Raw genomic sequence first — 22048 nt, forward strand, 5'->3', positions numbered from 1 at the left:
TCTGCAGAGAGGTGACAAGAAACAATGGCCCAGCCAGGGGCAGGTTCAGAATGACAGCCTGGACTCCAGCTCTGCCACATGCTTGCTGTGTGACTGAAGTCACCCCCTTTTCTGGCCTCTGATTCCTCATCTGCACACTGGGGATGACAGTAGTGCCACCTCCTAGTGTGTGGGATTACTCGAGTTCCCACACATAAGCACCGAGAAGAGTGCCCGGCACTTGCATGGTGATGACAGGTGCGGATGTGTCTGCATCCTCAGGTAGGCATGAGGCCTGGCACCGGGCTTGAGTCCGGGACGTCTGTGTCCCAGGACTGATTGACTGGGGGAATGAACACAGGCCCAGGCAGTCCTGGCGATGACTGTCAGAGCCACTCGGCAATGTGACAAGTGTCCAGATGCAGTCTACAGAGAAACGTGCAGCTTGTGGGTTTCACATTATCCCCAGGTCAAGGCTCCAATTTACAATAAAAATGTTAAGGTTGTGATCACTTGCTCCTAACCACTGGTCAGTGGCTTAATAAAAATAAAACCAAAAGCTGTCCTGAGGCCTGGCTATGGATTTCTAGCACTAAGGAGTCAGCCACGCTGGTCTCTGGGGATCACAAAATAAGCCAGTTCCTCCAACACGGGGCCACCATCTTCCCCTCTCTGGATTCTGCCAGGCCCCAGATGCTCTGCATCCAGCAACAGGGGCTCGTTCCTTTCCTGTCAACTGAAGGCCCAACAGACTCACCAGCCCCAGGAAAAGCTGTGATGAAACAGAAATGCCCCGAAGGACTTCCTGCCCGTCCCTAGTGGAGCAGGCCATTTGCTCCTGCTGCCGTCAGCCGCCTGGGTTCCTGTCAACACACGGCGCACACGAGGGCGCAGCCTTCTGTGTTTCCAAACCCCGCTACCTGGACATGCTTAACTCTCGTCCAGAGGCTCAAGGTCAGAAAGGCCAGCTTTATTTAAATTCCGAATTCCCCAGCGTGTGTTCTAGAACATGGGAGCACCAGAGAACAGGGAAGACCCGAGCACAGGGGTCCCCGCTTGTGGATTTCTCAGGTTCCACCTCCTGCCTGGCTCTGCGGACCAGGCTGCCAGCCCCACCAGGCGGGAGGAGGCTTCATGTGAACGGGGCACAGGGTCCCCACTCACCAGCACTTTCTCCCCCATAGCTATCAGCGCACAGCCCCCACAAACCCCAAACCAAAGGCGCCCACCCCTCCTGTGCTGCAGAACGTGAGCCCGAAGTGTAATTCTTCATTTGCTCCTCAGTCAGGAGCTGACAGAGGCCTCTGAGCCCAGGCTGGCACCTGGGAAGCCAGACCCCACCTCTGCCTCAGGCCTGGAAGATTCCTCTGGGAGATGAGAAGGCGCCCCGTGGTCAGCTAAATTTGGGAGACGATGCTCAGCACCTTGAAAGGCTCCCAGAAGTTCTGCTACAGAGCCTGGTTCAATCCTGTTTAATCCCCGTCTCCTGAATGCAGCTGACCACACAACTCCCTCCCTGTGTTTCTGAAGGCCACTCACTGTGCTGCAGGACTGGCCTCCTTGCAACCTCTAGTCTGGGGAGCTCATTAAAACACTGAGGCTGCAGCCCACAGGCGGGTTATGGGCCCCTGCAGTCTTGATAACATCAGGGAGCCTGCTGCCATGCCTCAGCACTCTTTAAAACACCTGTCAGTCTGGCGACCCTGCTTTCTAAAGCAAGCTGCAGGGGAGACCGTATCACGAGCCATTCACAAGGAGGTGCTGCAGGACCATGCAAGGCCCAGCAGTGTGGGAGGGGCCAGGTCGACCTGCGGTGCCAGGGAAGGGGCGGGCACTCGCCAGAGCCATGCCCACTCACCTCTGCTCCTCCTGGGAGCACCTGGAACCCAGTACAGAACTGAGGGCAGCAGCACTCCCAACACAGCCCTAGCTGTCGGCATGGGTGAGCTCATTCCGTGTCACTCTCAGGAATCCTGACCCAACACGAGATGAACAGAAACTCTCCAGGCTCACCCCAGGACTCAGAATCACTTTCCCCAGCAAATATGATTCTCATATCCTTCCTCATTTGGCAGAAATCAGGACACTGTTGTGGGTGATATTAGTAAGCCTGAAACTGTTACAAAGCCACTCCCCAATAAAAGACCCTAAAAATAGTGACGACCTCCTGGAAGCCTGGCATGGCCTCAGCCAGCACCTCAGCTCCCAGTGTCCAAATCGGCTGTCAGCGTCAGAGCAGCCAACAGCTGTGGTCAAGGGGACGAGGGTGGCCCAGAACAGGCAATGACTGTGTGGCCAGGGAGGGTTCCTGAACACTTGGCTGCCCAGGCCATAAACCCAGGGCTCTTCCAAGTCAAGGATTGCTTGAGCCCAGGAGTTCGAGACAAGTCTGGGCAACATAGTGAGACTTGGTCTCTATGCAAAAGTTTTAAAACTAGCTGGGCTTGGTGGTGGCATGTGCATGTAGTCCTAGCTACTTGACAGGCTGATGTTGGAGGATCACTTTGAGCCCAGGAGTTTGAGGCTGCAGTGAGTGGTGATATCGCCCACTGTACTCCAGCCTGGCGATGGAACCATATCCTATCTCCAAAAAAAATTTTTAAAAACTGAGTAGACAGGTGTCCTGGTGGCATGATAGGTCCTGGGTGCCCTTCCAGATCTGTGATATTGGACAGGTGACTTTTCCTCTGGACCTCAGTGTCCCCATCTGAGTGGGAAAAGGTGGTTGGGAGGCAGATCTTCGAGTTGAAGCAGTGTAGAAGCCACGTCTGAAAAGCCATACTTGGGGCTCCAAGTCCAGCACACAGTCCTAGCAGGGCCCGGCGGGGCGGCCAGGGTGGCACAGGCATCAGGTTCTAACCTCCTTCCCTCTTTGCCCACTCTCAGACCAACGAGTTCATCTTCTCAGAACTGCTGGCCAACCTGTACTAGCATGGGGATGAGAACACACTGATGGAGGAGTCAGCAGAGCAGGCACAGCCGGGCGACAAGATGCTGCACATGTACCACATGCTGATGGAGGCACCCAGCATCATCGGTGACATCAACACGACCACTGTTAGCACACCCACAGGGGCTGGTGGATGACTCCTGGTTGTAGGTGCAGAGCGTCCCGGCCAGATGCAGGTACCAGCCTCCATGACTGAGCCTGGGGGCTCTTGAAACAGGTTCCATTCCCAAGCTGGCAGGTGTGGGTGCTCTCTGGAGCCATCAGAGAGGGCAGAGAGCTCGTGGTTCATGGTGTAGGGGCTGGGAGCTTGGAGGGGGTTGAGTGTGGGGATGGACTCTGAGGTGGCCAGAGGTCTAGGAACATCATCCTGGGCACACCGTACCTGTCGTGCAGTCTGAGTCATGCTGCCAGGGCAGGGCATCCAGCTCCCAGCCTGGGAGTGCCGAGAGCCGAATCCACTGCAGAGCAGGGGTGATAGTCAGGGTCCCACCTCTTCTATCTGTCGGCAATCCAGTGGCGATCTAGGTGAGAGTCCCACACACACGGTCATCCCACAACACACTCCACAGGCCAGGCAGGGACACACAGCCACCCCCTTCCCTCCCTCCCAAGTGCCATCATAGCTGCTATTGTGTGACCAAAGGCAGGGTCCCTGGCCCCCACTGAAGCACTACCACTGGCCAGCGGGCTCACGCGCCTTGGCCTGTTGTTCCTAGAGGTTGTCTGTGCTATTCAGCCAATGGGACCACAGTGCCAGCTGAGCTCCGCCTAGCGAGCCCACCTGCCTTTCCTGCCATGGACTCTCCCTCTTCTGCTTTTCCCAGTCGGAAGGGCCCAGCTTCACCTATGCACCTGCAGCCCCCCATCAACCAGTTGAGGCTCCCCTCATAGATTTATAAGTCTATGGCCAGTGGCATCCGGCTACCTGCCCTCCCTGCCTTCCCCAGGCTCCCTTCAGAGGGCCCTGGTCTTGCTGACCACCCAGAGGGGCCTCTGGCACTCACTCCAGCCATCCATCCCTTATAGCTTCACTATTTTGGTTCAAGCAGTGTTCCTTATCAGGCCAGTTGGCTGTTGGGTGGGGCTCCCCAAGCAAGAGGTGGCCCTGGGCCAGTGAGTTGGAAGACAGGGTGACCAGAGAAGAGGGAAGCCCAAGGGGGCTGAGCATTGGTTTGAACTATGGGTGCACTTCCTGGGTCCCGTGAGAGAGGCCAGCGTGTGTGGGCTGCAGAGGGCAGCCACATCCCCCAGGCACCACCTGTGAAGCTCTGGCTCCTCCCTCTATCTTCCTCCCCTTTCCCTTCCAGCCCCTCTTTTCTAGGAACCTTGCCACACCCACACCTGTGGCCTCCCCTCCCCAGCCCTCCCACAGCTGCTGTGGCTCGCCCATGCTCTGCACTTGCCTCACCAGCTCTGGCTTTTCTTTTCTTTCTTTTTTTTTTTTTGAGACGGAGTCTTTGCTCTGTCGCCCAGGCTGGAGTGCAGTGGCGCCAACTCGGCTCACTACAAGCTCCGGCTCTGGCTTTTCTTTAACCCATTTTCTCTCTGCTTTCCTCCAACTGCCAGCTGAATGGATCAGGCAAGTCCATCCCATCCTGAGAGCCCCAGGTCCCCCTTCAACCTCTAAACAGATCCTCCTCTTCTGGGAGGCCTCCCTTTCCAAGCCTGCCTGGGCGGGTGTCCTGTGACTTGACAGTGGCTCCCCAGCCCAAAGCCAGCCCCCTTCATCTGTGACTTAGTCTGTTGTAGTGCTGAGCTGACACATCCAGGTGTGACCATTGCTGAAAACTTGTGCCCCTCTGTGGTACGCCCTGCCCTGTTCTATAAATAGCTCTAAATACTCATATATATATATACACATCTACACGTGGCCGACCACCTCACCTCTAGCACTGGGAATCAGTCACCGTGCTGTCCTGGTGGAGTCTTGTGGCCCAACAAGAGAAAGCTGTCCCTTGACATTGCCCTTCCAAAGAGCGCCACCTCCAGTGAGCCTCCCTGTCATGCCTGGCCTGTGGACAGCCAGCCTCCACCATCCCTCCCACCCCCCACCAAGCATGGGGGTGCTGTGCAGGCAGCTGTGTGGGCTGACAGTGTCTACCAGTCCTGCTGTCCCTCAGCTGAGAATCAGATCCATTTCTGGATGACGGGGAATGTGTCCTCTGCTGGCTGTTCTCTGTGGAGCTCAGGGAGGGAAAAGGCCAAGCCATTTCTAGGGTGCTGTTGGGAGTGGTGAAAAGGCCACACCCTTTCCAAGGGACACTTCCTGGAAAGCCCCTGGAGCTTAGCTGGCTCTTATCCTGTGAAGCTGGCTGTGGCCACTAGGGGGCAGGGCTATGAACTCAGCCTGGAGGAGCCTGCGGGGTACCTGTCACTCTGGAGGGACAGACAGAACAGGCCACCCAGTGCAGATAGGCCAGAGAGGCAGGGAGGCCGAAGGGAAGATGCCTGGGGTGGATGGAAGTCAGTGTCCTTGGGTGCTGGTATCTGCCTTCCTGGCCACCGCTAGATCAGGCTTCTGAGCCTGTTGGCTGTCAGGGCCTCACTGTGCCCCATAGGTGCCATGGCAGCCCCCATGAAATCCATCAGGTGTCACCAGGCAGCATACAGGTAACAGGCCTGGAAGGTTCCCAACAGCTGAGCTGGACATGCTCAGACACTCTGGGGCTCCTCGTTCAGTGGCACAAACTCCAGCACCCAGTGAGGGAAACGGGAACCCACCAGGCTGAGCAGTATGGCTAAATCCATTTATTCCATAATGAAAAGCAAAATAAACAGGAGTCGCATCACCAGGGAGCCACAACCCCATCCCGACCTCCTTCCTCTGTCCTGTGCTATCAATAAATAAGTTTCCCAGCCATCAATAATGATTAGAACCTCCTCCTCATATGCCAGCTCCAACCTCCACTAGGTACGATACAGGGGGCAGCCCTACCCCCCGGAATATACAAAATGTTACACAGATACTATATGTACACTGGGGAAGGGGGGTCACCCCAGCAGCCCGTGCCCTCGCCTGCTCTACAGTTAGCCCCACTGTCCCGCCTCAGCTGCCTCTCTGAATAAGAAGATGCGAGGCCCCCTGAGGGAAAAGTTGCTTTGGTGAGAGTAGGGAGGTCATCAGGCCTTCTCCAAACAAACCAGCTCCACCAGCCTCTGGCTCTTCAATAACAAACATCACCATCCAGAAATTTAAGGACTCGGCCCTGGTCAAGATGGCAAAGGGTCTGTTTGTCTCCCTCCATTAGACGGGGTCTTGTCTTGCTACCCTAATGGTAAAGGGGTGACTGGGAAGGGGTGGTTGGTACATGGTGGGAGGTGAAGACTCCAGCCTCACTTCTCCAGGCTTATGCTGACAGGGGCTTGCTTTTATTTATTTTTATTTTTATCCCATGACTTTTTAAAAAATCTCATAACTTCTTATAACTTAAAAAAACTTTTCATAAAACTTTTTCTACTTTTTTGGCCGCTTTTCCACAGCATTTTTTATCCCATAACTGTTTCATCCCACAACTGTCTTAAATTCCCATAACTTCTTTTTAGTTTCTGTTCTTTTAATAAACACACTTGCATAGTTACAATTTTGTAAAAACAAAAGACGATTATCTCATGCCAAGCGTGCCCAGCATTTGCACAGTCTCAATACATTTAATACCATAGTTTTGAAGACACACAAAATTTACGGCAAAAACAGCACTTTGCAACAATTTCCTAATTTATTACATTACAGTAGCATCACAGTAGCAGTCAATAATTCCAGTTTACACAAAAGTTTTTCAGTATTTCCATTATACATTCTGTTGACAGGAATTCATAAATTGGTAAAAGTCATTCTAAGAAAACTCAGCAAATAAAGCTTGGCATTGGAATTGGCATCTCTTTCTCTACTTTTCCTTCCCCCAGGTTCTTTGCTTTAAACTACAGTATTCATATTTTAAGATGTTTTAACTTATTTTAAAACATTAACATAGCAGTTACATTTTTGAATAGTTATATCATCTTAAAGTGACTCTGTAAGATAAAGTTTTAGAGAAAATATTACGGATAGGGCTGATTTACATTTTCACATTTTCTATAAATCAGCTTTAGTTTTTGAACTGATTTTTTTTTTCATTTCTGGAAAACCTATCAGGTTTGATCAGATACTTTAAAAATAATGACCATATATTGCAATCTTTAAATAGGTATTTTGATTCTTTACTTCCTACAGAAATTCGATTTTATTCAGTTGAACTCACATTTTAAAATTCTGTATTTCTGATGAACTCTAACCTTCTAATGTTGCCTTCTAAGCAGATTGAAAGCTGCCTTATACCGAATGAGGAAGAGAACAAATACTTGGCTGAATGAGGTATTGCAAAGACTGCATGCTTTGAAGAAACACTTAAGTTATTGTCATAGGATTTCCATTCTTTTTAGCTTTTTCTGAAACATAGGACAAAATCCCTACACAAAGAGCGGTATTTAGAAACTGTACCACTGCTAATTACCCACACTATTTGGTCTGACAGTTTTTATCATTCTGAAACTGGGTTTATCCAATACATTGATAAATTCATACAATTTGAAAGAGTCAGTTGAAGGACCAATGTTTGTACTCTTTCAGTGAATGCAGGCAAATCTGTTATTTCATCTGTAAAATCATATTATTGCTCTCCTATTAATGTCATATTTATAAAAGTATCATGAGGATGCCAAATGCTAAAAATACAGATGGTCTAGTAACTAGAATTGCACACCCCAGGGAGCGCACATACATCTCTCCCTACATCCTAATACTGTGATGTATTTTGGAACACACACATTAGAACTTCATGAAGTTTTAACTGTTGATTCTTTCCCAAGCATCATGAAGTTATGATTTAGGCAACATATGACTGAAATAATTCATTCATCCTGTATAGGCACATAACATAAATATGGCACAAAATATGCCTCTAACTGAAACTGAGAGGTATAAAAACATATTTCACCCTTCGTAAAGAACTTTGTGAGGAAATATAACTCTGTGATTGTATAGATACCTTTACTCATAATACTTTGACATTCACAAACAGTAGATTGCATTGCAGTTTGTAAATATTTTAAGTTGCATAAACTTCTCCTTGATTTTCAAATGTAGTATAACACTGTCCACTAAAACTGCTTTTTGTTTCAATGAATACTCTCACATGTATTAGTTTATTAAAATGGTTGTTATTATTTTTAAAGTGTTTTCCATTCAAGGGAAAGAAGTAAATTCCTATATCAGATTAACCAATGTGGCTGAAAAATAGGTATTAGCCAGAGAGGTCTAGATGGTAAAATCAGTCTTCTAGCCTCAAAGAAGCTCCGTGAACATAGAGGAATGCCAGGTGTCACACAGCTTTCCTTCACTCGAATTCATTCTTGACTAGAGCCTGTATGCCTGTTCCAGGGACATTTAAACTCTGAAAGGGTTTCTTATGATCTTCACTAAATACACTAAGAAGAATGCCAAGCAGTGCCCTTTTGTGTACTGGGACATGTAGTCATGTGATTAAGACAGGTAGCATGAACTCTGACTTTAAAATGTATTGTAGATATAAATGCTCTAGGCTGGGAAAGGTTTTCCGCATCCACAGTCAATGACGGGAGCCTTTCATTCCTCAGAAATAATCCCTTTTTAGGTCATTGAGAAAGAGTCCAACTGCTGCAGCTCATGCTGCGATATCTTCATGAGCCCAGAGCACGTACAAATCCTAAGGGAACTACCATAGAACCGCGCTCATTCCTGGCACCAGAACAAATGAAACACACTCTATCCTGCACACACCTGCCACAGCAGGCCACCTTCCTCTTCTGTGAGATTTAAAAAGCTCCCCAAAATGTTATCACTCCCATCCCCAATACACAGAAAATAGGGGAGAGGCTGTTTCCACTTCTTGGCCTTTAAACAACTCTAAATGTCAGTACTCACAGTGGCATATTACAAAGTAAGAAACAGTGCGCACTTGAGGGCAAACCACATACTGAGCTAATGAAGAGCTCACTGTGATTAGGAATCGATCAAACATAATAGCAGAACATAAGCAAATTTTATCTGAATTCTGTAATGAATATACATGCTGCAATAACATTTAAAAAGCATGGCAGCCTATTCCAAACCAGTAAGAATAGTTTTGTGCAAATAGTGGGTTTTGTGTGTTTGAACTCCCACCATGTAAGGGCAAACTCGATATGTGAGCTAATGACCTACAATTATCAAATTAAAAACAAAAATACTAAAGGTAACTTTCTACAAACAAATTTAAACTGTAAATTAGAAACATAAATAAACATGAGGGGCTCTAACATTCCAATGAAGTAGATGAATTGTGTAGGGGATTAACCCCATAATTTTTTTTTTTTTTTAATTTCTTGACCAGCTCTTAGATGATGATGATGTTTATCTCCCTGTTCTCGGCTGCCCGGTAAAAGAATGGCACGCAGGGTTTGCTGGCCAAGCCTGGGTGCTCCTGGGTGTCCTGCATTACAGGAAGCAGCTGTACAACCTTCTGTGCAGTGGGGTTGTCATGGGGAGAACCCTCCCTGTCCTCTCCTGGTGCAGGCTCCACGCTGTCGGCCAGGCTCACCTCATAGAAATCTTCGGAGAGAGGGAGGCAGGGGTCTGAGCACAGTGCGAGCCTCCCCTGCCCCTGCCTGTCCACCCCGCCTGAGGGCTCTACTCACCACCCTGCTCATGGGCAGCCCCAAGTTCCTGGGGGGCTGGGGCCCCTGGAGCGGGCTCATCAGCAGGGTTCTGGGCAGTGGGGAGGAATTTGTCATGCCCCTCGTGGTCACCCACAAGTGGCAACACCAGCTCCTGCAGCTCCAGCAGCTTCACCTGAAGGGAGGAGTGCTCAGCTACCACATCAGAGCCTGTGCTCACACCCACCCCCACCCCTGCAGAAATGTTTCGTGCCCTATGTTCATCTCCTCCTCATTCTGGGCCAGACTGCTGACGTCCTCCTCCTCCTGGTGCCACGTGTTTGGGACTGCCCCTTGGCTCCCATATATGGTGAAGTACTCTCCTGCAAGAGGACAGGGCTCAGACGCTGGGGCCCCTACAATGGCCCTGCAGCTGCCCGTGCCCATGCTGTGGCCTCCCGCTCACTCATGCCATCTGTTGCTCCAGAAAGCTGGATGAATCCAAGCTCTAGGTTCTCCACCTGCTCCTTCCCACCCACCTTCTGCTTTGGGAGGTCCATAAAGCCACTCTGGAGCCAAAATAATGGGGTCATATCTTGGGAGTGACCTCTCCTGCCCTGCCCCCACTTTTCATGGCCCATGCCAGGACTCACTCACCTTCACCTTCTCCATGACCTCCTTCAGGGCCTGGTAGCTCTCCCCACACACAAACTCACCCCCAGTCCCTAGGGCTGGGGCCTCTCCTCTGGCTCCTTCCAGGCCGAGGCCACCAGGTGAGCCAGGGGCAGGCATCACAGCATTCACACCTTCCGCTGCCCACATAGCCGTGCCTGCTCCTCCTGGGAACTGGCTCCAGCGGAGTTGAAAATGCCACTTGAAGGCAAGAGGTGAGTATTCTTGTAAGGGCATACACAGAACAAATGGGGCAGGGAGGTGGAGCACAGCCCCTTCCCTTGGGGCCTCAGAGAGTGCACCTGTTGGTCACAGGTGAAGTGGTGTCTGACCACTGGCTCCCGGAAGGGGTGAATGTCCAGAGAAATCAGAAGGTGGGGAAAGCAAGAGCATAAGGGGGTCTGGGAGGGACCACGGAGGAAGGTGGCAAAATGGGGGCAGGGAAAGTCAGACTCACTGTGGCCTCCTGGCTCTCCAGGTCCTCTGGGACACTCAGCATAGGCCGAGGCACCCCCTCCTCCTCAGTGTCCAGATGTCCTCCTCCATCTCCTGTAGGGAGGTGGCCAGAGGGGTCCTCAGAAAACCCAACAAGGGACGTACTATGGGCCCACGTCTGTCCCCACCCTCACTGTGTAACCCTGAGCCAGCCCCTCCCCAGAGGGGAATGAGCTGCTGTTCTTTATTTTTCCTTTTAAGAACCAAGATCTTGCTATATTGCCCAGGCACAGTCCTGCTACCTGTCGGTGTGGGAGTTCTGACTTGCTCCCTTTCTGATCTGGGCCAGTTCACTCATCCTTAGGCAACCTGGTGGCCCCCTGCTCCCAGGAGGTCATTATATTGATGCCGAACTTAGTGCAGACACCCGGTTGGCATAACAACCAGCTGTTCTAAAGGTCTCTTCCAACCCCTCAATCCTATGCTGCTAACAGTCCCCCCTTCCTCCTGGGGCCCTCTCCTCTTCCTCTGAGTGGTCTCCTGTACCTTGTCCAGGGATAGCCATGAGACTCAACTGGGTCTCCAGCTGTTGGTTCTGCTGGCTGGCAGCTTCTAGGTGCTCCTAACAGGATGGGAAACAGAGTGAGAAGGCACAGAGGTTGCCAGGTCATCCCCTCAGGGCCCTGTCCTCAGCAACTCCCTCCCCTGGGTCTCCTGCAACTTTTGGCAGGCCATCTCAGCCACCGCTTTGCCCTGAGCTTCCTGCTGCTGCAGCTGGTCCATGAGCTGGATCTGCAGCAGTAACTGCCTGTGCGGCGCCTCCTTCTCAGAGGTTAGCTGCTAATAGGTGACCACGTACTGCTGCAGGTGACCCCGGTACTAGTCTCACTGCTGCTGCTGCAGATTGTGAGATTCTTGGCTCTTCAGCTCCACCTGCAGGAAGACCCTGGGCATGAGGGCACGTGGTGGTTGGCTTCCAGATTCTGGGCCCATTAATAGGGTAGCGAGGGCACTGTGGGGCTCTGTCACCTGCCTGGGACCCTGGCCCCTTGCTCCAGGCCTAAGAGACTTCCTCCCTTGCCTAGAACCACATGTTTCCTTCCCCAGCCTCAAATCTCATGTCCTTCTTCCCACTATTTAAACTGTAGGCCACAGACTGGTGGAAAAGCTGAGGGAGGCAACCACCATCTGCTAAGTGTGCTCCATGTCTAATGCTTTCCATGTGTTCTCTCATTTAATCCCCAGCACCTCCATAAGAAAAATGCTAACTTCCTTTTGAAGCTAAAGAAACAGAGATGAAAAGTAGTTGAATGGTGACCAGTGGAATCGAGGTTGGAATCCAGTTTGAATCTAAGGAGGCTTTTTTGTTTTATTTGGAGACAGAATGTCACCTTGTGGCCCAGGCTGGAGTGCAGTGGTGCAATCTCGGCTCACTGCAACCTCCACCTCCCAGGCTCTAGCGATTCTCGTGCCTCAGCCTCCTGAGTAGCTGAGATTACAAGCATGCGCCACCGTGCCTGGCTAATTTGTTGTTGTTGTTATTTTAGTAGAGATGAGGTTTTGCAATTTTGGCCAGGTTGGTCTCAAACTCCTGACCTCAAGTGATTCTCCTGCCTCAGCCTCCCAAAGTGCTGGGATTACAGGCAGGAGCCACTGTGCCCGGCATAAGGAGCCTCTTGTTCAGCTGTCTCTTCCCCTATGGTTGGGGTAATCCATGCCTTTAGCTGGGATGATGATGTCCAGACCTGGGAAGAGCCCAGGGCTACCCACCTGTAAAAGTCAGAGGGCAGGAAGCAAGAAACAGTCATGGAGCTGCCCTGGAGGTTGCTGCCATCACCTGCCCCCCAGCTGGAGCTGCCTTTGGCCTGGCACCTCCCCTCCCCAGAGGCTGGTGCCTGCCTCCCAGCCCTTCTTGGATGGGGCAGAGGTTACCATCTCCTTCACCTCGCTCAGCTTCTCCTGCAGCTGCTTTACTTGCTGCTCCAATGCAGTGCGCTTTGGTTCTCATTGTTCTGGACAGAGAGAAGCAATCAGTGGCCAGCCACTGCAGCTGGAGACCCCAGAACTTGGTGTCTGCCTCCCATGTCACCGGGAAGGGTGGAGGCAAGTTAGAAAAATCATCCCCTCTCCCTCATAGCCATCAGAGCAGGGCCTGATGAGCTCTGGCTCACAGATGCCTTTAGAAGTACCATGTCATGTGAGGACTACACTGCCTCATTTTACAGGTGGGGAAACAAAGGCCCGGAGGGCTAGGGATGAGGGCAGGCTCCCCCGGTGGGGCAACCCACCAGATCCTCAAAGCTGCACTAAAGCTTGGCCAGTTGCTTGTTGAACTTGTGGTTCTGGGAGAGCCCGAGCCTCTCCTCCTGCATTCGCAGCCTCTTCTCCTGTTTTTGTAGCCTCTCCTCCTTCTCCCACAGCCTCTCCTCCTCCTTTTGCAGCCTCTCCTCCTGCTTTTGTAGCCTCTTCTCCTGCTTTTGTAGCCTGTCCTCCTGCTTTCGCAGCCTCTTACCCTGCTCCCCCAGCCTCTTCTGCTGCTCCCAAAGCCTCTCCTTTTGCTCACATAGTCTCTCCTGCTCCTGCAGCCTCCTCTCCTTCTGCTCTTGGAGCCTCTCCTCCTGCTCTTGGAGCCTCTCCTCCTGCTCTTGGATCCTCTCCCCCTGCTTTTGGAGCCTCTCCTGCTGCTCTCGGAGCCTCTCCTCCTGCTCCTGGAGTCTCTCCTTCTGCTCCTGGAGTCTCTCCTTTTGTTCCTTGCTCAGGAGACTCAAGGCCTGATTGTTTTCCACCTGGGATTGGAGCTTTCCCTCCAGACTTTCCACCTCCTTCCTCAGGTGTTTGGCCTCATCTTGTAGCTGTTCCACCTCAGAGGTCCCTACTGGGGGTGCTGAGGATGGGGGCTCAGCTGAGAAATGAAACAGACAATAAGGGCCTGTGGATTCCCTCCAATCCCCCACCCCCAGCCCCGAAAAAGCCCTCCTCTTGATGCAGCTCCTCTCAGGCTTCAGAAACTTGGCCTCACTGCTAATGATTCGTCACACCCGATGGTAGCCAATTTCCCAGCCATGTCAGATAGAGAGCACTGTGGGTGGCTGGCAATGGGCACTCCTCTCTCTTTGCTGATGGGGACCCTGAGGCTCATGGAGATGACAAGGCTTGCTGGCTGCTGACACAGACCACTTTCCCTCTGCCTCAAAGCCCTTCCATCCACCCACTTCCCTGGGGCATTCTAAGCCACCCCACAGCCCTCTGATGCCAGTCCTGCTGCCAGGTCACACCAGCCCCATCTTACCCATCTGGTTTTTGAGTTCAGACAAGCTCCTCTCCAGCTCCTGTATCTGATGTATGTCACACTTCTTCTCCTCCTTCAATGTGCGAGCCTGCCCAAAGCACAGGGGGAAAGGGCCCTGGAGAAAGGAGCTGGTGGCTGGACAAGCTACCGTCTCCCTCTCTGCCCCCACCTCCACAAACCCAGATCCATGACCACCTCTGGCTGTACTATTCCCATTTTACAGATGACCAGAAAGATCCAGTGACGCATCAAAGGTGGGGGCTGAAGGGTCAGGTCTCACCTCCATCGACATTTTCCGCATCCTCTCCTGCCACCAGGCCCTCTCTCCTTTTATATGTTGAGCATATTCATCTCTCTCTAGCTGGACTTGTTTAAGTGACTCTGTCACCTGCAAGAATAGGCACAGAAGTGAGGAAGGGCTGTCACTGGTCCTCACCTGCTCCTGGTCAGCTGGGATCATCTTCCCTCCACATCCCTCCCTCTGCAAAGCCTCACCTGTGTCACGTGTGCGTTCAGCAGCGCCCGCTCCTTTCTGGTCTGCTGTAACTGCCGCTGGAGGACTGCTTCACTGCGGCTCGAGGACTGGATGGTGAAGAGTGAGAAGTTTTGATGTGGGGAGCCCGGGCAGTGCCCCTTAAAAGGGCTAGGGATAGGCTCAATATACAATTTGGTCAGTAAAGATCAAGACATTTCCAAGCCCGTGACCTGGTTTTTAAAAGAACCCAGTAAAGTTGGAAGGGACAGGGAAAGAGATCGAACTTACAGCTGGCTAACAGAGGCCCAGAGAGATCAGATAACATTGCTGTTGTTATTACTGTTATTACTACCACTGTTTGAACCTTTATGGAGTGATTCACCAGGTTCCATACTAGCAATCCCATGTAATCCTCACAACCACCATATGAGACAGTTACTAGGATAACCCCTATGGTGCAGATGAAAAACATCAAGTGTTCGAGGTTAAGGGCTTGCCTAAAATTACTCAGACCAAGCTGGGATTTGAACACCCAGGTCTATCCAATTATCTAAGCCCATTTTTCTTGCTGAGGGTGGGGGCACAGATAGCAAGGGGGAAATTAATCTTTTGTTCACTTTTTGAAAGGATGATACATTTGCATAGTCCAAAACTCAGAAGGCACAGAAGGGAAGTGTCTCCCAGCCACCCTGTTACTCTCTTCTGAATTTTTTACAAACGCTTGCAAACATGTTTTATGTATATTATCATAGTATGTACACACACAGACACACACACTCACACCCACACACACACGCCTTTCCTCTCTCTACAGAAATGGTAACGTACTAAAGATACTCTTCTGTACCTTCACAGTACAAGTACCCAATATCCCACCTAGGACTTGGCCAAGGCCACAGCCAGGTAAGGGCAGGGCAGGCACTTGGCCTCTGAACTCTGCATCCAGTGCTTGCTCCCCACAGTGCCCCCAACTCACCCACAGCAGCTGACTCAGCCCCAGGCTGCCTCTAACAACCACACACAAAAGCAGCAAGAAATGAGCATGCTGCCTTCTGGGCAGGACACTGCATCCTCCAGAAGGGACCTTTACACTCTCTCCTCCATCTGGGAAGCTGGGCTGCCAGGGGATGGGGCAGCTGGTTGGACTCACCCTGTCCTCTTCCTGCTGCTGTGTAGGCACAGCAGAGAGAGCCCGCTCCAATTCTTGAATATGCTGTAAAGAGTATTGCAGGCAGCCGGCCAGATCCTTGGACTCTTCTGTAATGACAGAGGTTGAGATGGGGCCCAAAGGACTCCACCTAAAGACCTGTCAAAGTGCCAGGTTGAAGGATAACGGGGTGCCCAGATTCCCACCTTCAAAGCATCTGGCGGCACGTTTAGTATGGTAAAGGGTGGTCTTCAAGTCTGCCTTTTCCAGCGTGAGGATGTTGATTGTCTGAAATGGAATGTTTGGGAGAAAAGCCAAGCAAGTGCTGAAAGAGAAGGAAAGAACATTCTCTGGAGGACAGGAGAAAACTCCCCACCCTCCACTCACCTCTAACTGCTCCGTCTGTGCTTTGTGTATTTCATTGTTTGCTTTCTTTTCCTATAGGAAGAGGAAGACAGAGCTCTTACCACGGGGAGGCAGAGATGGTACAGAAAGAGACATGCCCCCAGAATGCCACAAGGGCCCCAGCACAGGCCCACCCATGGGACCAGATTATCAGGGACCCTGTGGGGATGTGGTGGAATCTGAGGGATAAGCCTTCTTCCCCAGGCTGGGAGTGGGTGAGATGAGTCTGGTGCCTCTACATCTGATGCCCCCCAAACCCAGCAGTCATGTTGTGAGCAAGCAAAGAAATCGCATTACTTCTTCCAGCTGACGTTCCACTTGTTTCTTCTGTTGTTTCTGTGGGGACAGTCAAATTCAGGTGACTGAGGGGGGCCCCCTCAACTCTATTCCCCAGACCAGGAAGCAGTAGGCAGGGGCCAGGAATGGATTTTAAGGGCAATGTTCTCAGACCCAATGGCAACAGGAATGGGTCAACCCTCCTCAAGCTCACAAGGACAGAGGATTTGGGTCTTTGTTGGGTTTTGCCCACAGCCACAGAACTCAAAGTCTGAACCTGGATTCTCTCGAAAGGGCAGTAACATAAACCTCTAGAGACAGAGTCTGAGAAAGGCCCACCCTTCTGCCAGCTTGTGATTGAGAAAGGTGCGTTCATTCAACAAACATTTACTGAGCACGTACAAGCCAGGTACAGTTCTTCACAGCAGATATAGGACAGAAAAGGACAGACAGGAGCCCTTGGCCCTGAGGTTTCCATTCTAAGGGCCTTTAAATCTCAGACTTTCAGAGCTAACAGAGATTTTGATGCTCTACCTCCTCTGGAAACAGGAGCCCAAGGAGGAAAGGTGGCTTGTCCAGACTCAAAGAGCAAATTAGGGACTGAGTCATGGCAGAAATACAGCACCCTTGACAAACCATCAGGCTAGTGCTTCCCTGAGAGGAGAAAACCCCAGGGCGTGTGTGGCAAGGACTGGAGCAGGGGTGTCTGGAGAAGAGAGAGTCGGCAAAGAGGGCAGTGACAGAAGAGCCATGCTGCATGCTCCTTGCTCTGGGGTCCCTCTAGGTGAGGCCTGGGTGCTCCAGCTCCCCATTTGCCCTTGGCACCAGGGGCCCCAGCCCCTTTCTTCAGAGCCCCAACGGGAAACTAAAGCCCAGGATTGGCAGCATGGAATCACAGGACCCCAATGGACTCTTACCAGTGATTCTATGTTTTCACTGAGTTGATTGATTGTTGCGGAGCTTGAGTCCAGGGCTACTTCCAGTTCTTGGTTCCGGCTCTGAGGCGCATGCAGAGAGGAGGAGTTGGAGGAGGATTGTGGGAAGAGGTAGAGGGTGTGTGTGTGGGCTGTCTCAGCTGGCAGAGGGGCACCCAGCCCCCACTGTGAGAGGAGGTTGGAGGGCTGGCCTGCAGGGTCACTGCACGTCAGCCCAGGGCCTCTTACTTCCAGATCCTTCAGGGTAGCAGATGATGCAGGAGTAATAAAAATTAGAAATTAAAAAAAAACCAAACAAACCAAAAACTGACATGGGAAACAATTATGGATATAGACAAAATATATAAACAGCAAGGCACCAGGCACGGTGGCTCACACATGTAATCTCAGCACTTTGGGAGGCTGAGGCTGGTGGATCACTTGAGGTCAAGAGTTCAAGACCAGCCTGGCTGACATGGTGAAACCCCATCTCTACTAAAAATACAAAGATTAGCTGCACGTGGTGGCAGGTGCATTTAATACCAGCTACTCAGGAGGCTAAGACAAGAGAATCACTTGAACCCAGGAGGCAGAGGTTGCAGTAAGCCGAGATTGCACCATTCCACTCCACTCCAGTCTGGGTGACAGAGTGAGACTCTGTCACAAAAACAAAACAAAACAAAACAAAACAAAAAAGGCCCCGAATCCCACATGCCTGCTCCATACTTTATTCCCAAGTTACTTTTAAACTTTAAGGTCTCACCATTTCCAAGATGATAAAAGATGCGGGGAAGGAAAAAACCCAATCAATCAAGCAAGTGAAGAAGCAGACATAAACAGAATGAAGGTTAATGGCAGCAACATAAAACAAGGCAGAGGCAAAGTATCTCCCAAACCAGAGAAGCCTCAGGGGCATGAGGAGCTTGCACAGCTGGAGAGAGCAAGCCAGAGAGGGGTCCTGGCACTGCCTCACCTTCCACTTGTGCAATGGGGGAGCGCTACCCACTGGAATGGTTAAGGTTGGACACCAGCACCTTTGGAATATCCTGAATCTACAGGAGGTGACAAGGGAAAAACAAGGGCATGGGGAGAAAGACAGAAGTGGCTTAGAGAGAAACAAAAAAGTCAGGGTAGGAGGAAGATGTGGGTTGAGGAAAACAAAACGCAAAGAAGGGCAGAGGAGATTGAAACCATGGCTTGTGCCATTCTCCCAAATGGCCACCTGCTGCCTTGCCAGGGGCAGGAAAAAATAGATGGAAAAGTTTCCTGAGTGATGCAGCCACAGAGTGGAGCAACCTGACCAATGCAGCTCTTAATATGCTCACTGGACCCCTCTCCTCAAGCCCAGGATGTGGACGATGAATCTGGTAGAGCTCCAGACCTCCACCTCTATTAAAAAAACCAGACTCCTGAGTAAGGGTTCACTTGAACTAAGGGGGCTCCAGCTGAAAAACAAGTTTGAAAGGTACTAATCTTGTCCAGTATCATCTTACAGAGGAAGAAACTGAGGCCAGGGGAAGAAGTGATTTTTCTGTGGTCACCCAGCAAGCTGGTGGCAAGTTAGATCCTCTCTTACTCCTAGTGCCTGGGACTGTCCTCACCACACACTGGCCCTCCTTCTGTAACTCCTAAAGGGACAGTCTGATGGCAAGTGGCTGTACACATTGTCCCAGCTTCCCCTTGAGAATGGGGATCAGGAAAATCAAATAGCAATGACCATTTCATGGGCATCCTGAGTGTTTACAGCAGACCATGTACTGGGGATTAACATAAAAACAACAATAAGGAATTTCATTTAAACTTCACAAATGGAAGTCAAACAATGCTACCTCTGTTTTACAGATGTGAAAACAGAGGCCCAAAATGCTCAAGCAATTTGCTGTAAATCAGAAGCCTACTCGATGGAGAGGCAGGATTCAATCCCAGAATCCTTAACCAGTACCCAGCAATCTCAACAATTATCCCCTACTGCCCCTTGGGCCCCCTGTCCCCAGGAGCCTGGCCAGCCAAGACTCACATCCCCAGGTGAGTGGCAACCACCAGAAGTGGTTGTCTCAGGGCTACCGCCAGTTTTCTTCTTTTTTGTCTTCGTTCCTGCCGGAACACCAGAGCTGTTCCTCTGCTGATATTCTTTTAGCTGTGGGAAAGAAGAGCAGTAATACTCATGAGAACTACCAGCCCCTACAGCTACATCCCCCTTTACAGTTTTTCAAAATACTCTTATACACCATCTGACTTAATGCCACCAACAACTGTACAAGGCGTTGTCACAGTCACTTAGTGACTGAGAGGAATGTATATTATGGCTTAAAAAAAGTAGTGGGGAGGCAATAATGGAACTTAAACTCAGTCTTCTGACTCCAAGCTCTGGGGTTTTGCCATGAATCAGCAGCTGCCAGAGACCAAAACCAGAGGCAGAGGTAGAAAAGTAAACATTAAGTAGGCAGGAACTGCACACTGTGAGGTTTGGAGTCACACATCCTCACACGTCTGTTAGTGTGAAGAAGTGCACTGGGACCTCTCAAACTTTTATATCAATGTGTCCTCATGGCAGAAGGCAGGTTTTTGGTAAATCTGTGAATTTCATCCCTAAGTACATTAATGTTTTTTCTCTCTCAAGAGAATCAAGGGAAACTGATGCTTCAGAAAGATCTCCCACATTTATCCTGAGACACTCAAAGTACCAGGTTGAGATAATATGAGGAAGATTCAAGCTATCAAGTTCAGTTTTCCAAGATCTATTCCACAGAAGATAAGCAAATCTCACTTCAGAGACCACTGACTGAAGTGCAGTCTGGTCCCAGAACCATGGAGAATTAGAATATGAGGTGGAGAACTCAGAAAAACATGTTAAAGTCTCTCTGGAGAGTAGAAGGCTGGGAGAAAACCAATCCAAACCCATTCTCCCATTGCCACCCAGAGATACTGTCAACGTTTGATCTCACAGGGGAAGTGTAGGCTTTTCACAAAGTCAATGTCTATCCGAAGGGAGTAAGGCAACCTGAAACCTGTTGCTCCTAAGTCCCATTGTCCCCATTCCCCTCCCAGCTGGAAATTTGTGCTGCGGCCAGAGGAACCAGAAATGGGGCGAGGATGCTTAGGGGACTGAGTTATAAGATCAAAGGCTGGTCTTGCAGCAGTAATGACAGTTCCTTGGGGGACTGTGACATCACTACATTCCACTCCTCCTGGGGGAGGGGGGAACCACATCAGTGCAATGGTTGAGTTGCTGATCCATGATAGAGGAGGGGGATATAGGGCTGGGACCCAGGCCTTTGGAGGTGTCAGTCCAAAACGCCCAGGAAGGTCAGGCTCGGGTCAGCAGGAGGGGAGAGCAGAGTCTGCAGCAGGGAACCGTAGGAGTCAGCAGCCCAAAGTCACCCAGGGATGACTGGTGATGGTGGGGTGCTGGGGCTGGGGGACCGAGGTCCTCGGACAGGTGAGCCCAAAGAATCCAGGGAGGTTGGGCTTGGGGCGGTGGGATGTGAGAACCAAGTATGGAGCAGGGAGCCCCAGAAGTCACCCATCAAAAGTCACCGTTGGGGTGATTGGTGAGGGCAGAGGCTGGGCTGCTTGCTGAAGGGGTGGGGTTGACTGATGAGACTTTGGTGAGGGGAGCCCAGAAGCACCAGTGTAGGGGACTCAGCTTGGTATGCCTGAGGACTGGTATGGATTCTGGCAGTAGACTTGTCATTGGAAGAGATCTCTGGCTAGGTTGGGGGGCCATGACCTGGTGTGTCTTACCTTTTTCTTGGCTGCTGCCAATTTTCTCTGTCGAGTTTCTTCTAACATTGTGGGGTGGGAAGGGAGGCAGTGTTGGGGCCACATCAGTGAACACCTCCAGTCACCTACCAGGCGGCTGTGCGACTGAGCCAGAGGCAGGGTAACCAGGGCCCCACTAGAACACAGAATAGAGGTGTGGCCTTAATGCTCCAAGCCCATTGGTCAATGAGAAAGATGAAAGGGAAAGGAGGCGTGGCCAGGGAGCAGTGTGTCCAGAGGAACCTGTGGCATCACAAGGAAAGCTGCCCATGCAACTGCTGTCCCGCCCACTTGGAGAGAGGGGTGGGACCTGCCTACTCCGGGAGAGGAGAGGGGCTGGGTTTTGCTTTAAAACTTTAAAAATAATCTTTAAAAAATATATGTGTTTATACTTTATATATATGTGCGTCAGTGTGTGTGTGTCTACATTTTCCTCCAGAGCTGTCTTCATTATCTAGCTTCTATACATGGTCTATGATTTTGGCCTACATTTTTCATCTTCAGATGGAATACAAGAATTACCAGTATTACCTCAATTGAGACACAAATCCAATAAAAATGGAAAATCCATAGCACGTTTGATGATTAATGAAGTGGACTATATTATCCAACATTCCAATAAGGTAAAATAATCACAATGATTTCTCTTTTATGAAAGACATTTCTCTTATTCTCCTACATTATTTGGATTTTTTAAAGAACAAGAAACATGTTCAATATCTTTAAAAACACAAAGCATTTGGGCAGGGTGTGGTGGCTCACACCTGTAATCCCAGCACTCTGGGAGGCCTAGACGGGTGGATCACCTTAGGTCAGGAGTTCAAGACCAGCCTGGCCAACATGGTGAAACCCCATCTCTACTAAAAATACTAAAGCTAGCCAGGTGTGGTGGTGGGTACCTGTAATCTCAGCTACTCAGGAGGCTGAGGCAGTAGATCACTTGAATCAGGGAGGCAGAAGCTGCAGTGAGCCAAGGTCATGCCACTGCACTCCAGCCTGGGTGACAAAGTGAGACTCCATCTCAAAAGAAATAAAATAATAAAAAATAAATAAAAACACAAAGCTTTCAATTTAATAAGCACTCAAAGCTCTTTAC

General features: G+C 50.6%; 1 pseudogene; it reads right to left on the reverse strand.

The window, feature by feature from the left end:
• Nucleotides 1-8968: 8968 nt before the first annotated feature.
• LOC105493132 (golgin subfamily A member 6C-like) lies at nucleotides 8969-21972 on the reverse strand (annotated as a pseudogene).
• Nucleotides 21973-22048: the final 76 nt, after the last annotated feature.

This window comes from Macaca nemestrina, chromosome 7 (assembly GCF_043159975.1).
Source record: "Macaca nemestrina isolate mMacNem1 chromosome 7, mMacNem.hap1, whole genome shotgun sequence".
Taxonomy (NCBI): Eukaryota; Metazoa; Chordata; class Mammalia; order Primates; family Cercopithecidae; genus Macaca; species Macaca nemestrina.